Source organism: Coturnix japonica, chromosome 2 (assembly GCF_054131305.1).
Source record: "Coturnix japonica strain WE chromosome 2, WE-NBRP24, whole genome shotgun sequence".
In the NCBI taxonomy this organism is placed as follows: Eukaryota; Metazoa; Chordata; class Aves; order Galliformes; family Phasianidae; genus Coturnix; species Coturnix japonica.
In genome coordinates, this window is record NC_140664.1 from 53,462,279 (window position 1) to 53,487,510 (window position 25,232).

At 40.6% G+C, this 25,232-nt stretch overlaps 1 long non-coding RNA gene across 2 annotated transcripts in view; it reads right to left on the reverse strand.

Annotated features, from left to right (window-relative positions):
- LOC146761812 (uncharacterized) overlaps positions 1–15,241 on the reverse strand; it is a 37,040-nt gene extending 21,799 nt beyond the window's left edge. The window contains exons 1-2 of one of the 2 annotated variants that reach the window (XR_014942642.1): positions 14,987–15,241; positions 8,918–8,990 (exon numbers count right to left, since the gene is read on the reverse strand). This is a non-coding gene — a long non-coding RNA (uncharacterized LOC146761812). The remainder of the gene's footprint in view (positions 1–8,917; positions 8,991–14,986) is intronic. The other variant, XR_014942643.1, reaches the window with a different exon arrangement.
- Positions 15,242–25,232: the final 9,991 nt, after the last annotated feature.

Here is a 25,232-nt window from a genome sequence, read left to right on the forward strand (position 1 = left end):
CAGCTATTCTTCAGCCAAGCTTTGTGGGGAAAAAACAAGCAGAAAAGAAGTGAAAAGTGTCCTTCTGTTATACATTTTTTCAATTCAAATAATGTAGATTTATAGCTAAACAATGATAGTTGTAGTGAAATGTCATAATAAACTTCTGTATTGCCCGTAATTCTTCATAGGTGCTATGTTGGCAGCAATCATATGACACCCACAGTATTCATGCAGAGAACTGGAAAAGAATCTGCAGAGCTGCAGAAGCAAAACTCAACCAGAACTGAACATCAGGACACCTGGGAGACCTCTTAGACTCTGGCAGACTGTTATTGATTTGGGCTCAGTGCTCAGAGTTTCCAAAATGCCTTAACTTTTCAAAAGATATCTTTTATGCATTGTCAGCATTAGACCTATACGGATCTCTCTGATTTAGAGCTCAAAATGAAAAACTGACAACACTGAGATGGTGGTACCAGGTCATGTGTTTGCCATGTGAAAGAAGGAGGAGTTCAGACCCAACACTTCATCAACTTCAATGGTAACATGAGGCAGAGTTGGAGTCTCCTGAAAAGTACAATGAGGCAAAAGAGGATCCCACCTGGCAGTTTTTTCCTTGTGCCCTAACCTGTATGTTTTCCATGTTCTAGGGATAGGTTTGATGCTGGCAGGAAACAGTTTGTGAAACATGTATATCGTTGCACTCACACTCTCACCCCAGCCCCTTTCTCTGGCTCTAGGAGAGAGATGTACATCTGGGTCTTCTGAGCTTATCATGTAGGTCTTTCCATTTTCTCCATCTTCTGAGAATAAGGGCCCCAGATACAAATTCCTCTTTGTTAGCTACAGGAAGACAACAGAGGTGAACCCAGAGAATAGGCACAGGTCTCTTGTTGCAAGAGATATGGTGTATGCCATAGTGTATTTCAAGCCACATCTCCTGGTGTTTTGGGGCCTCTCGGTCAGAGAGCAGGAGGAATTTTGCCCTTAAAGAGCTTCAAGCTACTTTCTCTTTACTCCTGATCCACAGAGACAGAATGTGAGTACTCTGAGGCTGCTTTAAACGATGCAGGGATGAAAAGAGCCTAAGAATTCAAAGAAGAGAACTTAAGCTTCATCCCTTCTCAGTTGTATTAAGGATACCTTGGTGACAGCTAAGTTTGTGACTCCTGGGAATAATCATGGCCATTTTGATGAGTTATTGGCTCATAATAGCAGGACATCGAGAGAACAAACTTTGTCATGATAGACATTAACTGCAAGGAACCACATCTTCTTCAGCATTAGGCAGATACACTAGAAACTAAATCTCTATAAAACTGGCAAGATTTTAAAGATCAAATTTAAATGATATCCCTCATCGACATTCCAAATTGAATTCAAACATGTATCGAATACAGGTCTACGTATTGTCAGCCCATTTAGATGCACTGAAGTCGGCACTACCTGACATGCTCTTCCGCTGCTTTTTTACTATACCAGATGACAAATCAACAGAGATGTTTCACTTACAGCAAGCTACTGAAGTCTTACAAAACACTTAGAATTATCTTGCCAAAAGCTTCAGTATTGGAAGGTAGCAGTCTTTACTTTTTCATCTTTCCAGGTGTCATTTTCTCCTTACAGACCATTAGGCTGGCCACAGTGTTTGTAAATACCACCGAGCCAGAAAAATAATTTTTATTCCTTTCTGAAGGTGAGCTTCAGGAGCCATTGCAGTCATCCTGTTTGCCCAGGGCTCCAGCGCTGCCCACCGAAGCAAGTATAAGTCTCTCTCTTGATCTGGAGCCAGCTCAGTGCCTTGTTATAATCACTGGGCACACACTGCATGTAGAGTGTGTTGTGAGTGACAGGGACCACTCTAAGTCTGACATTTCTCTGGATTCCTCTGAGATGAAGACCTGATGGCAGAAGGGCTGAGAGAAAATAAATGCATAGGGCCATGGAGGCTGAAGCTTTCCAAAGCAGACATTAATGTCTGCTGAGGTGATGCTGATACAACAGCCACCTGGGACATTACTGCCATAACAATTATTGTGTACAGCCATTGGTGTGCTGGCAACCCTTGGTTTTATTTCTTTAGGATAAACCCTCCTCAGGAACCCTGCTTTCCAGAGCAGAATGATGGAACTCAAAGTCACTATGTTTATCAAAATCACTACAGAAATGAGGAATTACTGGATCTAATATTAAGTTTGGAAGACCCACGGGTGCAATGAAGGTAAAGCTGCATCCACTGAACACTGAGAAAATGCAATGCATGCCCAGGGACACCTTCACAGGAAGCCTCACTCAGTGTATTGCCCAAGTGTTTCATATAATCAAAATGATTCCTAGCAGCCAAACCTCTGCCTAAGATACAGATCTGAATCAAATATGTAATGGACTGGGAGAACTAGGCTTTGCTCCTAATCATGAGTGAGGAGAGAAAATCAAATCAAAATGTTTTGATCTACGTTTTCCAGCACCTACTGAAGTGACAGGAAGAGCATTCAGGGATCTCATGCCCAGATCGTGACTCCATGGCACAGAGTCCCTGCCCATTCCTACATCTGGGAATCCCATAACAGTAAGGCACAGCTTGCTTGCTGCTCTCCTCTCTCACTCACCTCTTCCATGTTCACTTTATTGCAGTTCCCTGCTGCAAGTGTTTCTTAACAGTTTCCCACTTTATATAAATTCCAAGAAAAATGTCACATTTCAGTCTCTCATGAGCTTTCGGCATGTGCTGCAGAGTATGTTAATTGTGATCAACGAGGGAGGGAGGAGAAGGAAGCAGTGCCGAAGGACCTGCATGCCCTCCCCCATTAGCAACGCTAGGATTACGTGTAAGGTCTTGATAACACCATTCATTTTTAAAGGGCCACTTTTTGTCAGTCTGGTCACGGCAGCCGGCCATGAAAGCAAAGGATTTGGGGCTGGGAACCTCCAGACAGGGTCTTTGTCTACACCTTATAAACAATTTCCAACACTCTCCTCCTAGTGTGATTTTTTTCCATGACCTCTTCCCTTTGTGCCTCTCAGCTATGGGCTCTGACCCTGTGCTTTGTCCATCTTTTCTTTGCCTCCTTGACTTCTTAGTTCACCTTCCACTTAGGATCTCCAGCCATCAGAATCCACTGCACCTTGTCTCTCACCTAGCCATTCTGAGCTTCTTCATTCCCTAGCTGTGCTCTAGCCACGAACATAAGGATAGGAAGGGGAGTAGGGATTTGCTTTCTGTACACTGCATTAAAGGACTGTTTACTGGAAATCACTCTCTTTTCCTATTGTTTTATTCCAGTACAAATGTGGCGCATGTGGCACCTGAAAATAATCACCTGAGACACAGAACAAGGAAGAATGCTGTGTAGGAGGGGCAAGCAAGGTTAATTTACCATGTGACAATTACAAGCAAGGGAGTAGGGAGGTTTTCTTAGTGAAAGCTCTGCTGTTGTCTTCCATACCCACTCCTATGACAGTTCCTCAGCCTGCCAATGCTCTGTAGGCAAAGTTAGTACTCATGAAACTATAAGTATTTACTATTTGACCATTGTTTACATGAAACACTTATAATAAAAGGAAGTAAAAGTTGATGTGTATAGAATAATTTCATCATGGTTTCTCATTCTTCCCTTCATTCTTCATCTTTCCTCCCTTTGTTTATTGTTATTCTTTTCTTTGTTCAGTCTGGATTATGCAGTAAGATCTTTCTGTGCAATAAAAATTGTGTGTGCTCATTGTGGTATATAAACATATGGAACAGATCTACACTGGTGAATAGTGGGTGCTGTCTCTGTGTGATGGAAAGCGATAATTTGAAGGACCCCAGTTCAGAGGATTGGAGCCAGTGACCCCATCTTCCCAGGGTCTGGCTTGGTTCTGACAATGATGCTCATCAAATACGCTACCACTATAGCAAGTCAGAGCAGGACAGTAAGGCAGAACTTCTTTTGCCAGCTCGTATTTATTACTTGCAGTGGCAATGGAAAATCTGATTATCCATCTGATGATAATGCTACAGATCTAGGATGCTCTTCTGTGTTTTACCAGACTGAATCTGCCTGAATCCAGCAAAGTTACTTCTATTTTCACAGTGCCAAGGCAAGGCCATGCTGTCTCTCTCCTTCTCCACAACTCAGTACCCTTTGAAATTCTGATGAACTTGCACTTTGCAAGCAAGAGCAAAGTTTCTTTTCTAAGTGTCCCCTCTATTTATCAGAGATCTGTGCTCTTCTCATACAGCTCATTTGGAAGAGTGAGACTCAAAAGGCTTCTGTGCTGCTATAAACCCATATTTTTAGAGACATTTGTGACTTAATGTGGGTACACTTGGCTGCCTTTCCTTGTTTCCCATGTTGAGATCATCTTGAGATTCACAAGCCTCTTTCAGTGCTAGGGATGCTGATAGACAGGAATAAAAGGAGTTTTCTTTCTCTTTCTTTAAGTGTGTTAGCTAACAGGTTTTAAGTCCCCGTTACTGACAGGACAAATTGTTCTTTAATATGGTTTAGTTGGCATACTCTTCGGGCTCACATACACAACCAAACACATATTAAAACATCACTTGCTCAGCTTGCACCAGAATATATTATATAGTAGTTTAAATGAGTTAACTAACACATCTTGTAGAAAAATGCCACTTCTACTCAAGCCAAGACATTCTGTTAATGGGTTGAATATTCCTTCTAGTTCTTTCACCAGCAAAGGGAAGAAAGTTTTCACATTGTCCAGACCTCTGGCATCAGCTCACAGGATAGGAGAGGGGAGGAGGCTTGACAGCGGGGCTGTGTCCCTCACCAACCCCCCCAAAATGAACCTTTGAACTTGGGGAGCCCTGGGTTATAAAATCACAACTCTTTGCTCCCAGTTCCTGCCATTTTCAGTACTGACCACCTTTGTGCCCCCTCAAAACTTCAATCACTTTCAAAGCCATTGCTCCAAGTGACCCCTGTGGCCTCTGGACTGCCTGAGTGCCTCTGAAATAAATGTGCTTGTTTGCAGGCTTCTCTATCTAGAGAACAGGGCTTTGGTATTTCCACCACTTGGTACTATTTTAATTCAGGCTTGGTTTGTTGTTGTTTTTTTGGCTATATTTACAAATTCCAGCAGGCTATCCTTAAGAGAAAGGTGCTTTTTACAAGTCTTCCATTCAGCATTCATGGCACAAATCATGGAAATCCCTTTAGGCTATGCTGGTGCCAGACTCTGTGCCTCCTACTTTTATGTACGCTTAATAAAATGCATCTATTTTCTTATGACCAAACCGTCGTGCTTTCAGCAGTATCAGAGATGAAATACAATTGTGTTAGTAATCCCATGTGCACCATGCCTGGGCTCCTGCTTCGCTGTGTTTCTGTAGGAGCTTTTCCTGCCTCGGTGAGGAACTTTTTCTTTTCTCTTCAGCCGCTCTTTTCTCCCTTTTTAGCCTTTTTACGGCTGCCCTCTCCCTCCCTCTTTTCCCCTCCCCCCTTTTACACTTAACCTTCTGTTTCTCCCGTGTCCTGGCAGGAAGGATATAATGCAATCGCTGCTATACAGTGACAAAAGTAAATATGGAGCTCTGAGTAAGTGCAACAGGGTTGAACAGCCCTTTTGCAATATGATACCGCATAATCTGCTTCCCTTCTAGAGATAGTTGCTTGAATGCTAAGGAGGTGCAGCTCCGCTGCTTTTACAACTCGATAGCTTTACTTTGCTTCGCCTTGACTTTGCATAAAGCAGCCCTTTTACTGGGGCTGGTTCTGGGGCTATCTCTCAGTTTGAATCAAAAATGTGAATGAAAGGAAGGGGGTTGCCTTTCAGATGATTCTCTCATCTTTGAAATTTCTGTATATTTTTCCACAAGTAAGAGGAAAAAAGGAAAACTGGATAATTTATGTGTGGTAAAGCCACACACACGCAGACACAGGAAGAGCCCTAATGCTAAAGCCTATGACTAAGCATCCAGCACAGTAAGCATTCTCTTTATACAACTGCTCATGGCGTGTGGGATTTTTAACTCTCCCAAAGAAAATCATTATTGATAAACATTTTCAACAGAACCTATGTGATTTGGAGGTCTAAACTCCATTGAAAACAATGGCACTTCTGCGTCTAAAATTCCCTGTCACTTCTGAAAAATTAGCAATATCAGGTGATGCCACCTGAGTGCATTTTTTCTATCTCCTACAAAAGCAGTGCCTTCAATGTGCAACCAGAAATTTAAAGCAGTAACTATTTTACCTAACATACTAAATATGACTAGTTTAACTAACTGCTTTAAAGAAACAGAGCTTTTTTATTCCTTATGCATTTCCCACTTTAAAGGCACAGGACAACCACTAATGAATCAGGAGGTGCACACCTCTTCTTCAGCTGTGAGCATGGTGAATGGATAATATTCTGCATACTCTGCATCCCATGCACCATTGGATTGATGCAGTGATCTGAGAAGCTGTGCTGTAAACTCATCATTAAAAATTAGGCTCACAAAACCTTAAGCTCTCTCATTTCCTTCATTGCTTTATAGCACAGCCCTACAGTTTTATTGGCACACATCAGAAAGTGATAAATTGCAACTGAGGAGCAAGAGCCGATGGGAAAAAATGGGGCAGGTTACTTCAATAGCCACCCACCCAATGTAGTACAATGTACATGGATGCACGCTCTGAAGTTATGGGTGCATCATCATTCTGCCAGCAGCACCTCTTTTGTTTGTTTTTTGCTGGGAGATAGCAAGCAATACAGATGAGGAAAAAGGAGCAGCTAAGCTGGCATTACTGGTAAAACATACATCTTCATAAAAGCCATTGATGACAATTCATATTGATTATATTAAAATATTGGTTGACTTCTTGCATTATGCAGCCTTTGCAATAAAGCCCTGGCAGGACAGAGAGTTCCAGGGGAGGAAAGCTAGTATAGCTGTAAGAGAGGGAAGCAGATCCTTGAGATTTCCTAAAAGACTGCTTTGGGCTTTACTTTTAAAGGAAACATCCCTTGCAAAACAAAAGCGTCTAAACTACTTCAGTTGTTCAGGAAGCAACTGAATTTACATGATCAGGAATGAGGTAATGTCTTAATGCAAAGTAAATGCAAAGCAGCTTAGGCGTTGCAGCCATTTATTTCTCTGAAGATGACACTGCACACCAAGGCGTTTCATGTGCTAAAGGAGACAAACTTTTAGTCTGTGCTGATTTGCACATATTTAGCAGCTGAAACTGTGTGCCACAACTACAGTGTCACTGATACTAGAGAATAAAGCAATAATAATAATAATATTTCTGCAATGCTGTTTTTGTGAAACACAAGGCTTGCCTTGTATATCAAGGATTAAACCTAGAGCCCTGTTTCAGAAGAATCCTGGTTCTAGTTAATATGGAGCTATTTCAAAGACCAGACCCTTAAGAAGAAGTCCTACAAAGATGTAATCAGACGCAGATGCTAAAATTTTCAAAGTTAAGTTGCTTGTTACTAACTCTTTGGAAGAGCTTTAAATACTGCAAACAAGCACAATACTATAATAGAAGCCGTAGCTCCTGAGTTCATGTGACACGGTCAAGCTCTCATTTGACAATAAGGCAACTTGCTGTCCCTCCAGGTTGTGATGAAAAAAAAAATTGAAGATAAAACTTAAATGACTACATTTTTAGAAAACCAAGCAAAATATTTTAAAACAGAGCCAAATTATGTTTGCTTTTAATCTCAAAATTGTTATAATCATAGAATAGACTGGGTTGAAAAGGACCACAATTATCATCTAGTTTCAACCCCCCTGCTGTGTGCAGGGTCACCAATCACCAGACCAGGCTGCCCAGAGCCACATCCAGCCTGGCCTTGAGTGCCGTCAGGGATGGGGTATCCACAACCTCCAACCTCCAGAGTTGCCTCCAACTAGATCAGATATGCCTATCTTGGCATCAAAACCTTACCAAAAAACTCAGAACTCTAAGACTGGATCTGAGGATGTTCTAAGTACTCACAGAAATGTAGACATTGAGCTCCTCTGTGGTACACTGTTTATTCAGATGCTAAAACATACACTTCAAGAATGAATGTAAGGCAACTAAAGTGAAAGTATTGGTTAGAGTCAGAACAGCTTAGTGGGGTGAGGAAAAACAGAATATTTATGCCATCCTTTAATATATACTTTGTTAGCACGAGAGATATTCATTTTGTTCTTGACATGCTTAATCCCTTTCAAATAGATGCACAGAAACCATGAGGTATGTTACACAGTGAAACAGAGTTAAGGAAGATGGTGATGAATGCAACTATTTAGAGTTAACAGAAGAGCTGGAGATGAGGATAATCTTGCACAGCAAATTCTTTGAGGCTGGGACTTGAGTCTCCTGTGTTGCACACCTAGCACAGTGTGGCTGGTACTCAGAAACAAATGAAAGAAAAGGAGAAACAAACAAGTAAGGAGCAAAGACGGCTCAGAGTTGTGAAGGCCATCATAGATCAAAGCAGCAGGGGAGCGTGTAGTAGTTGTGGAGCCAGGCCCAGCCCTAGTGAGGATGAACAATTTCAGGAGCAGTGGTGTTGGAGTGGTGGGAGTAAGGACAACCTCTGCCAGCCCAGGAGAGCCTCCTACGTGCATGGGGTGATTTAGACAAAGTGAGAAATGGAGGAGTAGAGGTGGCATTGGTGCTCACATGGAGAGTTACATAGTCAAAACAGCAGTGTGAAGCAACGCACAGAAGAAAAGAATGGGAGGGTTGTTATCTCAGCTCTGCAACAACAGAGCCATCCGGCTGCAGTGTTTGTGAAGTCTTCAAGTTAAGAAAGATCAGCTTTGAAAAACACAGAAAAAAAAAAAAAAATGACCTTTATAATGGATGAGAAGAGACTGTATATATATATATACACATACAGTGTTTGCTTCCACTGCAGAATTCTGAGCTGTGGTTTTATGAGCTGAACTATTTTAGCAAAGAAATGATCAGTGAATAGATTAACAGTATAGTCATACCTGATTCCCAGCAGAAATTCCATGCTACATAGGTCACTCCAAAAGTAATACCTCCTACTTATTTCCATGGAAACTACAAAAAATACAGAAAGAACAATAACACTCTTTGATAGAGCAAATTCTCAGCTATAAAACACTGGTTTTCAATGTAGTCACCAGCATTAGCATTTTCACTAGTGATGAATAAGAGCCTGCATGCCATGCTCATAAACATCTGTACCAGTGGAGGTGACCCGCTGTTGCTGAAATGCACTTCCCACCTCCTCACTATGCTCACATCCAATGTTTGGTCTCCATGAACATTCAGCAAGTGTCCGAGAATGTCAATGAGTGCAAATTTTTCCACACAGAGGAATTCAATTCCACGTCTTTGCTCCATACACACTTCCATGTCAGACACCATTTTGTTAGACCGCCCCTCTGCTGCCATTTGTCGCACAGCAACAAAATGTAATGGGATATTGGTGGGAAGGTTCAACCTCTACTGACATACCTCCAACATCTGCCTCTAACGTTGTGAGCAAACATAATAAAACAGGAGGCATTGCTTTTGGAGCAACCTTCCTACGTTACAGAAAAATAATGTTATAGGTAGGGGCACTTTTCTAAAGGTAGGGCTACATATGTGTGCACATCAGTTTATGTAAATGTGCTCATCATCCAGTCAGTCTAGGCATTTTCACAACACACTCAAGTATTGAGCAGAATCAAAGCACATGTGAGCAAGGCAGAATATCCATTCCTCCCACCTGCACTGACCTGCATGCTGCAGAGGGAACAAGAGGGAGGGTAAAGAAAGATAAAGAGTAGGAACCAGTGTAAACAAATAAAAAGACTGATTTATAAAATCAAGAGATGAAGAAAGCTAATGAATAAAAAAAAAATAAAAATGCATTACTAGGCAAGTTAATGCCACTCCTGGGGAGCTTTATTTACGTGGTTGGCCTTTACATGCCAGCTAATCCATCCTGACACTGTCCTTGTCAGCAGTGTTTGTGTAATCTTTGCAGAAGAATACAAACTGTTCTTGTGAATAGTATCTCCAGGACAGTTAAAGAAGTGTTTTGCATGAGCATTAAACATGCAAAGGACCTAGGGCATGGTACTCCTCCCACACAGGGGTACCAGCCCCTTGGGCTCATACTGTAATGCAAACAGGCACCTTCCATTTCAGCAGGCTGCATCACTGCAGCACATTGATAAGCTCTCAGGTCACTATCATAGAATGATGCAATCACAAAATGGCTCGACTTGGAAGGGAACTCAAAGGTCATCTACTTCCAGCTCCCTGCCATGGGCAGGGCTGTCCTCCACCAGCTCAGCTGCCCAGGGCCCCATCCAACCTGGCCTTGAGCGCCTCCAGGGATGGGGCACCACAGCTTCTCTGGGCAGCTGTGCTGAACTTCCTCCTAATATTCAATCATAATTTCCCATCATTCAGTTAAAATTCATATCCTCTTTTCCTATCTTTATCTGCCTGTGTAAAAAGTCAGTCTCCATCCAGCTTGTAAGCTCCTTTCAAGTACCAAAAGACTGTAGTGAGGTCTCCCCTATTTCACACTTTCTTCGTCAAACCTGATAGTAAAATTTTGGGTTTGTTAAACCAATGTCAAAGATGTAATCCTATCATTAAATAAACATAAGTTGCTTGTAGCCAAACAAATGTTGGAGCAGACATCGAGGCAGAAGAAAAAAGTATCTCTAAAGTTGCAAGTCTAAAGAAAATTTTATGAAAGGGAAAAAAAACAGAAATGTAAAGATGAATTTTAAAGTGCCAATGAAGCACTGCACACAATGCAATGAATTAATAAATGTTAGTTGAAAGTATTGGTGAATTGACTTCTAGGGATCCTAAAAGTTTGTTCTGACAGAACGGTCAATATCAATGAATACCGCATCCTTTGAAGAAATGTTAATAAACAAGATAGGAATGGAAGGTTTTAGGCATGGAGTTCTGTTAAGTGTTTGTGTGATAATATATAAAATCCACATTGTGCAAGATTGCGGCCTATCTACGCACAGTTGCTGGTATTACCTGAACCTGGTTTAGTTTTATATCTAAAACTCCTGAAACAAGTACAGCCACAAGGTGTCACGGGGAAGAAAATAATAGTTACGATCTGCAACTTGTTTTCTCTGAATATCAAAATGTGAAAGGGATACTTTCAGATCAATTATTCTTTTTCCATCAGATTACTTTCTCTGTGATAACATCCAGATTAATTTTAGCTCAAAAGTTCACAGAATCTCGTCAAGCAACAGCCCCAGTTGCAGCTAATTTGAGTCAGAGAAAGTTAAAACACTGTCAAAGTATAAATGCTTCCTTCAGCTGATTCATTAGTTTGCATATCATAACAAGGACTTTGTGTTCTTGGGAAAGGTTAGTGCCTCGAGGACATACTGTAGATGTGTGCATTCACAGTCTGAATTTCGGTAATTTGTTATGCAAACATTAATTCTTTTTAAATACTGCAAGAATAGAGACTTTTTCTGCAGCTAACAATCGTCAGCATTACAGACAACTTCTCTTGTGAGGCCACTTTTTGGAACAAAGGAGAATGTTATATTCTAAACAGATGTTTACTGGTTAATGAACGTGATATTTCTTGTTAGAAGAGGTTTAATTTGCAAACAAACCTTGAAACAGCCATCAAGCGAACCCAGCAAGCCCTGCCCTGCATCAGAAGGCCTGATACATTCTGACGCGTTAACCTCTTTCCCCTCAAGGAAACTGTGAGCTTTAAAAACCCTCAGCAGCCTAACAGCAGGAAAATCCCGGGCTGACTTTTATTCTTACTTTTCCCTTTTTTCTTGTATAAGTGTAGTTTAAAGGTACAAAGCAAGGATAAAACTGGCAGCTGAGCGCTGGATGTTGGCAGATCTCAAGAAAGGCTGAACATTTGGATTTTTGACCTCAGGAAGGTAGTCGTGGTGACTGCCCACAGCAAAGACAGCATCAAACTGTGCTTTGAACTTACCTAATGGTCTTGGTCATAGATTTTTCTATATTATTTTACCTGACTATCTCTCCATTCAATTTTTGTTTATTGGAGCATTTCATGGAATCATAGAATAGTTTGAGTTGGAAGAGGCCTTTGAATGTCCAACTCCCCTGCAATGAACAGGGGCATCTAAAGCTACATCAGGTTGCTCAGAGCCCCATCCAGCCTGACCTAGAGTGTCGCCAGGGATGGAGCATCTACCACCTCTCTGGGCAACCTATGCCAGTGCCTCACTACTGTAATTGTGGATTTTTTTTCCTGATATCCAGTCTAAATGTCCCCCTATTTAATTTGAAACCATTTTCCCTTGTCCTATCACAACAGACCCTGCTAAAGGATCTGTCCGCTTCCTTCTTGCAGCCTCCCTTTAAATACAGAAAGACTGCTCTCAGGTTTCCCTGGAGCCCTCTCTTCTTCAGGCTGAACAGTCCCAGCTCTCTCAGCCTGTCCTCACAGAGAAGGTGTTCCATCCTTTGGATCATATTTGTGGTCCTTCTCTGGATGTGCTCCAATAGGTCCGTGTCTCTCCTGTACTGAGGACTCCACATCTGGCCACAGTACTCCAGGTGAGGCCTCACCAGTGCAAAGTAGAGGGACAGGATCATCTCCTGAACTCTCTTTTGAGGCACATCTGGAGAAGCTTCTTCAAATGTTTCTGTAGGAAAATGAGATGTTTGATGTTATTGTGGTTTAATGGACAAGGGGACACTTCCTATCTCCTTGGTGTTTAGGGCTTCCACATGAATGAAGAAGCATGAAGGGCTCATTGGTCTGTGGGGTCCCAAACTTGTTTCCCAGCCCTTGTGGATAACTGAGATAGTTTGGTGAAAATAATTGAAATGGTGTGGTTCTCCCAGGGGTTGAAATCATGTTGTTTGTTGCTGTGCATCTCATCCTGGCTGAATGGCCCTTAAAAGCACCCTGAGGGCAGGATCTGGATGCTCTGGGTCACAATGGTCATGTAAGCTTTGTCCAGAGCGCCCAGGCCTCCAGATGATTTGCCAGGGAAATGAAAAGAACTCACAGGGTCTGCCAGAGTTTCTGCTTTCAGGACAGCCAAGGCTGTAATGCCAGATGCTTGCTGCCTTGCTCTGTTAATGCTGCCAGATAGAAGAACAATTAGCCAAGGAGGGAGCAACAGAGGAGGCTGAGAGAGCATACTCCCAAACCTGACCCGTGTAATCGCTTTCTTTTTCCCTTTTATTCTTTGGCCTTGTGAATAATGGCATAGCATTTCCTTCTGGGGGAAAGTGGGATGCATGGGAAACAGAGGCCCCATGTAAGCAGGTGCTGGGAGGGTCCTGATGGGAGCCCATGGCATTAATGGGAGATCTGAGGGTGCAACCAGACTATGGGGATGCTTTAAGAGGCTACATTGTGTGGGTAGACCAGGCATTCCTGCCTTGAGAGCCACAAGCAGGGTAATCCCCTTATGGTACAGATTAGTTTCCCACACAGAAATGAGGGATTTACTTCATACCAGTATTTAAATTCATTAAATCTTGTGACTTGCTCATACTGTGGTGACAGGGACCATTTATGCAGCAGACAGACAGATTCCATGGACAGGAGTATCCTAACATACTTATAACATTTGATAGCAGGTTCTTTATCAATGAGGAACCTGATGGAGCTGTAGGTGTCCCTGCTCATTGCAGGGGTGTTGGACTAAGTGACTTTTAAGGGTTCCTTCCAACTCAAATGAGTCTATGATTCTATGATTCTGTGGTAAGTGAACCTATATGTCTGTGTATCTATAGAGGTACCAGTGCTACTGAACTTAGCCATGCTTAGGAATTGCTTTTCTCTTTCATTTCCATTTTGCAAAATTGCACTTCCTCTTATTAATTTTTCAGACAGTTTTGTTTAACACGGGAGTAAAATTTTTCATTAAGTCAGTTTTCAATATCATTCACATGAGTAATTTGAAATAATAAAGAAGAGGGGCAGAAGGCATCACTAAATCTAGTGACTAAGGAAATCTATGTGAGGCTTGTTAACTGTCTAGTTGGAGAACATCCTAATTAGCAAGGACAGCTGAACAAAATCATATCTTTAACAGAAGAGTTAACCAAAAGGCTGGCTTTTTGAAGCCATGCATCTAAATACAAGAAAAGTAGAGGGTCCTAATGCATGTGAATAAAAGGAAGATGTGATGTTTCTTTTTCTACCTAAAGCATAAGCTTAAACAGTTATTCTCTTGTACTGTGAATAACTAGCAAGATCTTTCCCATCATAGAAGACTCAGGAAGTGTAAGGGTTTGCTAGGCATCTTGGGCAGATGTAGTGCAGCCCTCCAACTCTGGAAAGATTAACCCTACTCTGATCAGGTGTGTGTGACAACTCCATCCTTACTGATTTCACCCAGTGGCATGGCACAGAGGTGGTCTGGCTTTGAGATGCCTCTTCAGGGATGGATCCACCATATTTCAGAACACCAAATGGCTGTGCAGACTCCAAGATCCAGGATCAGGTAATCCTGGGACTTCAGGGGGTCTCAGCTTTGAAGCCACATCTCAACACTATGTTCCCAATTCATTCCTTTCTGCAGGAGTTTGGGGAGCATGTTCTAATGTATTGTAACAGGGCAGAGCAACAGGCAGGCAATGACAATGCAAAGACAATTCTCTGATTGAGAAAATAACATCTCATACATCTCCCTGAAACTGCATTATGGAAGAGACACGAGCTCTCATTAACACATGGTGATGTCATTCAAGAAAGATCTGATGGGCCTGATACAAAACCCACTGAAGTCTTTCCTATTAATGCAAGATCTCTCCTTCAGAAAAACACCTACTGCAGCATCTCAATCCCTACCTGTACTTTTACAAGGCAAGGCAGAGCATGATTGTCTTTCAGTTAATGATGTGGCTGAGGTGGCTTTTTGCCAGGTTTAAGAGAGACTCTTTTAAAGTTATAGCCTTTAAGATCCACCTGGACAAGCAATAATTAAAGGGAATAGCAAATTAAATGCATTAGGAAGGGGAAATGATTTACTAACCAGGGGGAGAAATAATTTATTAGAAAAGAAAACTTTTCCTCTAAGCCAAGAGAGTCACATTACCTCTTTCACAAATCATTGGCTCTGGTGCTGTTTTCTGGCTTCTCCTCCTCCACACCAGCCTCAGGGGTCTGTGGTGATTCCTTGCCCTGGGGCACCACTGCTGTGCTCTCAGGGCCATCCCAGTGTTTGTTTTCATTTGCTGAGCAGAACTATTTGGGGACAGGGTGGAGGGATGGAGGAGAGCGGGAGCTCTGCGCTATCGACACTGCTAACGGCAGGCACCTCGTTATGGCCGGCTTACAGTGAGGGCTCTCTGGAGGCGCCTGCTCAGAAACGGAGCCAAGAATATACAGCCTAAGCCAATGGGCTGAAATTGAAATGCACAAAATCACAAATCAAAGGGGAGTCAGGCTGCTGGACTTCACCATCCCACGAGCGAGCTAAAGCAATATTAAAGTCATCCCAACGACTGTTTATTTCTCTAAACTCATTCCTATGGAACACAGTATTGATTCTCAGCATTGTAGCTATATGTGATACCCTACTGTCCACAACGATTAAAAAAGCCACATTTATTAAAATTCAGTCACAGTGGCACAACATGACACGCAATTATAAACACAAAACAGATGCAACACCATCTTCACTATAGTCAGCAGAGATTGCAATCTGCAAACCAGGGAAATTTGTGTCCTTGATTTAATGGTTTAAAATGCAGGAAAGCTGTTTACATTCACTGTCAAAATGTTTGCATTACATATGCTCACTGCCCCTGTAGTGAAAATATTTTTCCACTAACATTGCAGAATAAGCACAAAATGAAGACTCACCCCTCTCAGTGGCAAAGCGCTGGCATAATGCATTTCACCTCTCCTCATCCATTTGTTAAGGGCTCATCACGCTGCACTATTTCTTCCCTTTACCTTGGATCAGCCTCTTGAGAAATCATTTAGCGTCACGCACTCGTCCTCTACCCCCCACTAATCAAAGAGCCTTTGCACAGTACTACAGACACTGATTCCATGTCTCAAAAGCACTAAAAATGCAGATTTTTTTATTTTTTTATTTTTTTATTATTTTTTTTTCCATTGAAGTCCACTACAGCAGTTCTCCTTTATCGCAAACTTGACATTACTCAACTGCATTTGGAAAAGATGCAGGCACCCTCCATGGCACACATTTGGGATCGAGTAGGTAAGCTGGATACGTTGGATTCGCTTGCAGTTTAACAGGTACAGTGATTAATTTGGAATGTCTGTTCCCTTAAACCCGGAAGGATTTAGGAATATAGGGTTTAGGAAGTGTCTCAGAGATAATACATTGAAGGCATACAATACTCTGCTACCTGATGTCTCTGAAATGCATACCCTAATGCCTAGACTCAGCGTTAGTAATGCTTGTTAGTAATGCCTGCAGCAGGAGGTTGGAGCTGGATGATCCTTGAAGTCCTTTGCAACCCAAGCCATTCTATGTCTCTATGATTCTAGGAATAAGTTAATTGCTCTGAAAATCAGTGTTTCTCTTCATTTTGCAAAACCTCATTTAATCTACCATTTACTGTATGGACTTGCCTATCTTTTCTCAGTTTCCAGGGGACTATTCTCAAGATCAAGAAGGTGTGCAGACACAAATCAAGGTTGTGGTATCTTACACTGACTGTTGGCAGTGTTAAGCGCTGATCACAAATGATGCCATTCTACAGGTAAGCAACAGCTGTACCAGTACAGCACAAAGGCAGGTATGTTCCTTCCAAAATATACCTGGTTCATTTATTTTTATTAACCTGCCTTCCTTAACAGGAACCTGTTGTTTAACAGGGATTGCTAATCTATTTATTTCATCTGGTGCAACTAAACTGAATGAGTGAAACACACAGCAATGATGAGACCTTAGGCAAGGGTTTTCTGCTATTGAACCTTATCAAGAGAAGTGCATTATTTAGTCGAACGCACTGTGGAAGATTCTTGCAGTTCTGTTTGCTTAGCTTTCTTACTGTGTGGTTCCTTTGCTTTTAAAGAAACATACGATAACTCACATCTGAGCACACAGAGTGAATTCCACAGCAATTCTGTTTTGGCTGCACTAAAGGCTTCTCTTGACGATGTTAAAAAGTTTGTTGTCAGGAATATTTACCAACATACTTTCAAGCCGCCCTCTTACAGCCAGCCAGCATCTGTTAACAACAATTTGCCTTGCGTTAAACAAACAAAAAAAATAAACTAAACACCAAGAGAGAATGAATTCTTCCTCGTTAAGGCAAATACTGTTTGGCTGAAAGAATCTCTCTCCACCCGGTTCTATTGGGATGCTGCACAAACAGGGTCTTCTGTGTGCAGCTCTGAACATTTGCATGCATGAAATTCAGAGGCCTGTCTGCACTGCAACAACACAGAGTTACAGCATGCTTAAAATGTTGTGGGTTTTTTTTTTTTTCCCCCATCAGTCAAAGCATAAGATGGCTGGGATATGTGAATGGTTGCTATCCACACACGGACGGCAACATGGATTTCTTCCATAACTCTGCTTGAAAGGAATGAATCGGGCTTTCTCTCTTTACAACTGGGCATCCACGCTGTATGTTTTCACTGTGAACAGATTCAGCTAACAGTTCTAATCTGTTCTTTGCAGGATTGAGCAGAATATTTTGGAGACTTGGATACTCCATTTCTGAAGGTGTCTGAACAATGTCCAAACAAATGTTCGTTCAGAAATGAATTTTTTTTTGCCCGTCTGCCAATGCTCATGTTACATGGAGATGCCATACATGTATTGAAACAAACGTGACTCATATTTGAAATGCATGTACACTCAGAGTAACGCATTTTAACGTACTAAAAATGCAATCCCCAGAGACAAATATACTGAAATAGCTCTTCAGCTGCTCGGAATATATGTCCCACCACAGCAGACTGAGCGACTCTCTCCTGACTGCATTATGACACCGCTGATGGAACAGAGTTGGTGTTTCCAGAGAGCTTGTCTTTCTCTCATATTAAATCATTCAACACACTTTCTGAAAGTGAAAATAGTTGTTGGGTTGGTTTTGTTTGTTTGTTTGTTTTTAAATTATTACTATTATTTGAATCTTCAAGATTTTTTCTCTTTTCTCATATGAAGATGTCAAAAAATTACAGTACAAGCCTGAGATTGCTATGTGAGAATAGTTGTAAGTTAATCGCCTCCTGACAGATTATGAACAGCCCCTTTCATACAGCGTGTGCTATTTGTGGTGTTTGTTTTCTGAAAGCTTTTTCTCTTAAACATTGGAAGATGCACGCAGACAGTAAAAGAGTGTCTATAACACTAAAGAGACCTGCACAAAATGTCTAGGATGAAAGCTACTTGGTTAGCTGCTTTGTTGTGAATTCAAAACTCTGAATAGGGTCACTAATTCTGCAGCCCTTCAAGCATTCTCAGGGTGATTTATGGTTTTGTGCTGAAATGCTATAGCAAACTTAATGGTTTTGCATGGTTGAAGCATGAAATAAGGCGGAACCTGAGTGTTTCCATTGGGCGTAGGTTTGAGTTTGAGAAAGTTTTGGAGCCCAAAATATCAGCTACATGGTCAAATTCTGAAGCATACACTTGCAGGAGAACTTTAGCAAGAAAGTTCTAATTAATGCTTTTCTGCAAATGCTACAAACTCGGTGACATCAAAATACTTACCGACTCATACCACTCATATAATTGGACATTCTAAAAGGAATGCAAGAAAAAGTCAAAGACATTTTGTCTTAACAGATTCTTAAAGGAATGCTTTGAATTTTCTTTCTCAAAATGCCATTTTATTTCTGAGAAGACTGAAATCAAGCACACTTTTTCCATTTAAAATTAAGCAAAACAATTCACTCAGCTTCTATTTGTTTACTTTCTTGCTAATTATCATAAACTAGGCCCAGGAGTCAGGATCCTCTCTCCTCAGGACACTCCAGAATTTATGCCTAGTCTTTCTGGATCATGGAGTCCTGCATTCCTTGTGCTACAGTGACATGGAAACTAGCTCCATCTTGTTATTGTCAGCAGCCGGATGGGTATGGAACATTCCTTGTGGGGAGAGTTGTGAGTTCAAACACAGTCTGACCTAAAACCCAGTTTTCTGTTCCCTTTGGCCCATAGTTTCCAGTACCAAAGCCTGTGACTCTGTCCTCCAGTTTAGGTGCATGAAAGTGGGAGACACTGAGATTTTCAAGGCTACTCATACAGAAGTATAAAACTGCAGGCTGCAAGCTGTCCTTGATACAAGAAAGAGGCAAAATTTGAGCACTCTGAAGCACATAAACTTTTCCACTCTCTAGCTGGAGTCAATTTGTAGGAAGATCCTAGGGCAGTGCTCCCTGTGAGGTGCTGCAACACTAACTGCAGTAATAACTGGGACCTGTTAATTTGGGCCTTGACTCTCAGGTTGTTCACAGCCTTTACTTAAGTTCAAAGTCTTTCAGAGCCTTCCTTTGGAGTTTTGGTTACATAAGGAATCAAGGATTTGGCCTATAATTTATTTGTGCCAACCAAATCCCTAGAGAAAACAAAATCCTGACATCTGAGTTCATCAATCTCAAGCAGCTGTACTCTCCATCATTTTGCATCCTTCCCCTTCCTGCAGTTCTCAAGGACTCCAAGACTTGGCAAGGAACAAAAAATTACTGGAGCCACCAAACTCAACTGAATTTCCTTGGTAAATCACATAAACCCATTTTTCCAGCTGCAAGGGTCTATAATGTGTATCTACTAGATCCCTGAAGGCTTCTGGACAGATAAATTGAGGTCACTTTTTCCCCATCACTGAGAGTTGAGATGAAAAAGATTCCTTTCAGATCTCCACCCCAATTCTCTCCTCAAAACTCCCAACACAAAACTTTGTAATAGGAATACCATAGTTTTTCCTTCTCTGGCAGTCAAGTTTCTATATGTTTAATACCAAAATAGGGAATCCATTTGTACATCAACAGGTAGAAATATTTATGAACTTCATATGCTTATATTAATGTATATTAATAAATAAAATAATCAATTTGTAGTGCTCAGCTAAGTATGATGTGAATGTTTTTATGATGTAATGAAATTTTTAGCTAGCCTTGAAAGTTAGATCTTATTAGAACCTTTGGAGTTTAGTCAGTCCTGACTATAAACTCTAGCTTTAATCATGTCTCACTGATTAAATATACAAGGAAGTAAGCCCTCAAATATATATAAGAATTCTGTACCTCTTCTCACATCAAAACTGCTTAAATTGGCATAAGCAACCAAGTGTATTACAAGACATAATCCAGGGACTACAATAATTAGTTCATGAATAGCCAGTAGAGGCTGAGGTTACATGAACTTTAAAAGGTAAGAACCAAAAAAAAAAAAGAAAAAGAAAAAGAAAAAGAAAAAAGATTCTGATAAGATTCTGATTAATGCTTTATTTATTTACCTGATGATTCCCCTGTAAATGTATTCTTTTACATTTGCATAGCAACAATCTAAGCATTTTCCCTTCCTTCAACATGGTATCCAAGTGACAAGAAAAACTACAGAATTAATAAAAATATAGCAGGGATCTGATTTACGTTCCTCACTTCTGTCAGTTGTGATGTGAGAATTTTGCTCTAATGAAGGTAGAAACAATATCAGAAATGAAATAAAGACAAATTGACTAATGTGACATTTAAGCATCATATTTAGAAGTGGTGATGTGAATTATTGATCTCATATGTTAATAGCAACTATAAATTTCTTCCAAATCAACACTTCTGGAAAAAAAAATAATAATAAAGAAAAATCCTCCTTTCTTTCCAGTTGTTCTGCTGAAATGTTCATCACAAGGATAAACTAATCCCAATCTAAAGCAGCTTCATGGGTGCCGCGGGATTTGACAGCCACAAAGCAGCTGGCCAAATAGGGACCTTTATATAAACTTCAGAACAACTTTGCCCTCTGAGAACCCTTTGTTATTTTGATTACAAATATTCAGGCTTGATGACAATAAGCTGTCAGATCAGGATGCTTCATTTCTTCCACCATTTGCTAACAGGATCTGGAAATACCTTCAAGCATGGGGTGGGCTGCAAGGAGTGAAGGGGGAGAGACGAAACAAGCAAGTATATTGGTGTGTTTCATTGAGAAGTGTAGGTAGAGATATGACAGTTTCTATGGTAACAACAAGACTTTTTTATTAGTAACAGAAAAATAGGTGTTGAGATAACCTCTTGTAAATCGTCAGTGCTTAAGTTATTTCTAGTCTCAGACACTACTTGCAATTAATACACACTTAATTTTCAAATAATGGGACAACCTTCTTTAGGAGATATATGCTTCTCAGGTGTGTAATGGAGAAGTGTTGACTTTCAGGTATGCGTTAGGAAAAAATGCTAGAATGAGTCAGAGGAAAACTATTCTGCAAGGAAAGATTTCTGCTTTCTGTGGGATTCTCATGGCATTATTTTTTTTGTAACATGGTGATTAATTTATTGTTCATCAAAAGAACCCACTGATGAGTTGAAACATTAAGGAAAGTTCAAGTAAACATAACAAAAACACAGCTTGATTCCTGACAGTGGTTTTTTTGACATTAAGAAATCCCACTTTTTGCTGGTTAATAGCCTTCATGATATGCAGACATGCCATTGTCTTCACAGTTATTTATAGTTAACCATGACATTTCATAGACAAAATAATATGACCAGACAAGGCTCCTCTGTGCTGCCCAAATGGGGTACAGGTGCTGCAGAGGAAAATCCCAGCTGGGACAATTCTGCCAGATAGAGGAAAAACAAGAAACAGCAGATCATTTGCATATATGTATTTCGCAGAAGTATCTAAATGCTCAGCTTTCCTGCCAGCTTTATGCCCGATGTAGATGCTCCTGTTGCAACAGCCCACAGCGCTGGTAGGAATGGGCTTATGCTGAGGCAAAAGAGCAAATGGTTCCAGTACTCTATGTCCTCTATGTTATGGGTTGCATATCCCTCATAAGTGGGGTGGTCATTCCTGTCTTCTCTAATTCTTGAAGCAGGGCATGGTTCAAAGCAGCTGAGGAGTAGGAGTAGGAGTAGGAAGATGACTTGATGGTTTTCCTTATCTTTCAGGTCGTAATACACTTTGTTTACATTGTATAAAATGTGACCAGATTTACAGCTATTTTACTGCTTCATTTCCATTGATTGGAAGAAGGCTTTGTGCAGGCAACCTGTAAATAAAAAGAGGAAGATCTATAGTATCTTTAAATTATTAGACTATCCCTTCCTGCAATCACAGAATCATAGAATGGGTTTGGTTGGAAGGGAGCTTAAAGATCACGTAGTCCCAACCCTCTGCTGTGAGCAGGGCTGCCAACTACAATCTCAAAAATAATTATAGTAATAATCTGTTCATCCTCTCTTTGCAGTGTAATATGATGAGTCCTTTGTGTCTTAAGAGAAGGAAGTCATGCCTACTATAAATGAAGCAATGCCAGCTGTTGAGAGCTGCTGGAAAGTCTAAACTAAGCAGCTATTACTTCTCAGTAGAAAAGTGTTTTTAAAAGTAAACCTCTGTTTACTGGCACTTCTATGGACCAATTACAGTGCTCTCTGAACAAATCATGGCTTTCAGTGTAATAACCTTCATGACACATAAATATCAATATTTTACAGATACAGATTTTACAGACACAGAATTGTTGTGTTTATACTACAAGATTTTATAGTCTCTGCATGCAACCACACTTAATTTTGAAGTCAGATGATAAAATCCTCAACTTCAGTCAGTCAGGTCGGACCAGTTCTTCCAGCAACACAAGGCCTGCACAGCATAGACCCGCTGCTAGCATGCTTGTGTAGGCACTCCTCATGAGACACTATCTGTCCTTGGACAAGAAGTTTTTCATGAATAATCCCACAGTTAGACAGTTGCTTTTGCTGGATTTCTCTAGTCCTACTTCTCAGCTTAGAGGCTTGGGACTAAAGCCACTATTAGTTTTGCCTTTGAAAGTCCCAGTGAAAGTTAAAAATGCTTTTTTTCCAACTTTGTGAGTTCAGAGTAATGGTCCATGCAAAACAGCTTGACCTCGAGTCGTTGCCTGAACTAGTAAATAAAAAATACACTAACCAATACTCGAACATTTAGAAAAAATACATTGGAAAATGTCAAAACAAACTTGAAAGCAAAAGCAAGAGAGTGGAACTATCACTGCAAATGAATTCAGTGCTGCTGTTCAAGGCCCATGATATTCAGGGTTTACAAGAGAATTTGTGGAATATTGAGGGCTTTTAAGGATAGAAAAGCAGATAAAGTGAATTTGAACATCAGTATGTGAGCTTAGGTATTACCCAGCTTCTCCAATACCAAGATGAACTCCTTCAAAATACTATCAATATGAGTTTCCAGAGGAAACTTCCACATTCTGGAATCTTGCACTTTATACTGAAAATAAGCTGTATCACTGTACTTTTCTTATGTCACTAGTGAATAGTAAGGAGTACCATGAGTACCTCTGCAATGATCTCCAATGCAAATAAAAACAACCAGAGTCTTGTCACTTGTTTTATTTCTCTTCTTTGTTGAACAAAAGAGATTCCTTTTGGTAATCAAACGAGATGTTTTTCCCTTAAATGAATAGGTAAGAGATAAAATGAACAAGAAGCAGCAAATAGCCAGCACCCTCATGAATACATAGCTCCTCATTAAGATTGTTAAAAGTTCATAACAGTTCTTATTGGTCCCATACTGCACATTCACAAAGCAACCTTCTGCCCAGCAGGGGCAAATGGTTAACATAAGCTCTTCTCATCACCATTAGTCATAGGGGATTTGCAGAGATTTTGATAAGTGCTTTTATGCTTAAATTTCCTATACCCTTCAGCCTCCACATAATGGAATTTCTCTGCTTTATATATACTCCTAACCACTTGGGTAAACAATTAGCAGTCACAGTGTTAAGGTTTTGTGCCCACCAACATCTTACTGTATATTAAGACATTTTCACCATCTTTTATTGTCTGACCAATGCAGTTTTTTGCACAGAGAATAGCTAAATTATTTCCTACTACTGTCCATGCAAAACAGTAATCAGAGAAAGGAAAAGGTAGGCTAAGTCCTTAAAACCACAGTCACCATTGCAACAGCATCTTAATATTCATGTACACTGACTAGAATGAAATATCTTTTTGTGGTTTTCAATAACTATTATTGAAGCATCGGTCATTCAGCTTCCCAGATTAATTAGCCTAAGTAGTAGCAAAATCCCCCTGATGATTCACCAGCGCCACTTCTGTGCATGTGCTAACAAGGTGAAGAGAAAAAGAAAAAAACCTAAAGATTCTCCTAAGTTATTCAAACACTAGGAAGAAAGACTCCTTGCGGTGCCATGCAGCACTTCCCAGTGACTGACCCATGACAGCGTTGGTGGAAGAGGGAAGTACGTACCTGACATGTTTGATAACTCATATGCCCCCCAAAAACAAAATGTACAAACCCAAGTAAGCACAACTGCTTTGTTAGCAACTGAAAAAAACAAGATGCAGTCAGCAAGACTATATAAGTATATATAAGTAAGACTACAGGTCAGTAGAAATTCAAACTGACACTTTCAAGCTATAGCCACATCATTGAACTACTGCACTATTAGTGCTGAATCACAGTATCTCATAAGAACTTTTGAGTAGAAAGACCTAAAAAAAAATATGAAAAACTAAGAAAAAGTGGGCATGAGATGCATTTGGCCGTGTTCATCGTGAAAGAAAAGTGAGGGAATAAATGGAACCAATTTTGCACTTTAAAAGAATCTCTAAAAAAGTTTATTTCAAGAACTTTTCTAGTGATTTGAAGACATAATTACCTTTCTTTCAAACTTCTTTCCAACGCCCCCAGAGCACTCCATCCTGGAGTTACTTCACAAACTTGGGACGGTATTCATTTATTTTCAGCTTAAGAACAGGGGAAAGTATTAGTTCTTCATCCTAGAAATCCTTCTACAAAATCACAAGTAGTTCTGTTGGCTTACAGAATTGACCAAAGACTGCATAAGCATATAGGTACCTTGATCCTTCTGTGAACTGAAAAGATCTTCTGACCCTTTTGAGATTAGCTTACCAGTAATAAAACCAGGTCACAGTCATCTCTTGATCAGCAGTGCTATTCAGCCTGGTGAATCTCTGTTTCCTAAGTAGTCCATTGAAGACTGTATACAAGGAAAGCATATCATTTGGTTCTCCAGTTATTCACACACCTTTTACCAGAATGAAATTTACAATTTCAATCCACTGGTTGAACACTGAGCTAAGCACAGTTAATACTGGCTGGCATCACTTGGAACTACACATGTACTAATCTCTGGTATCAAAACTGG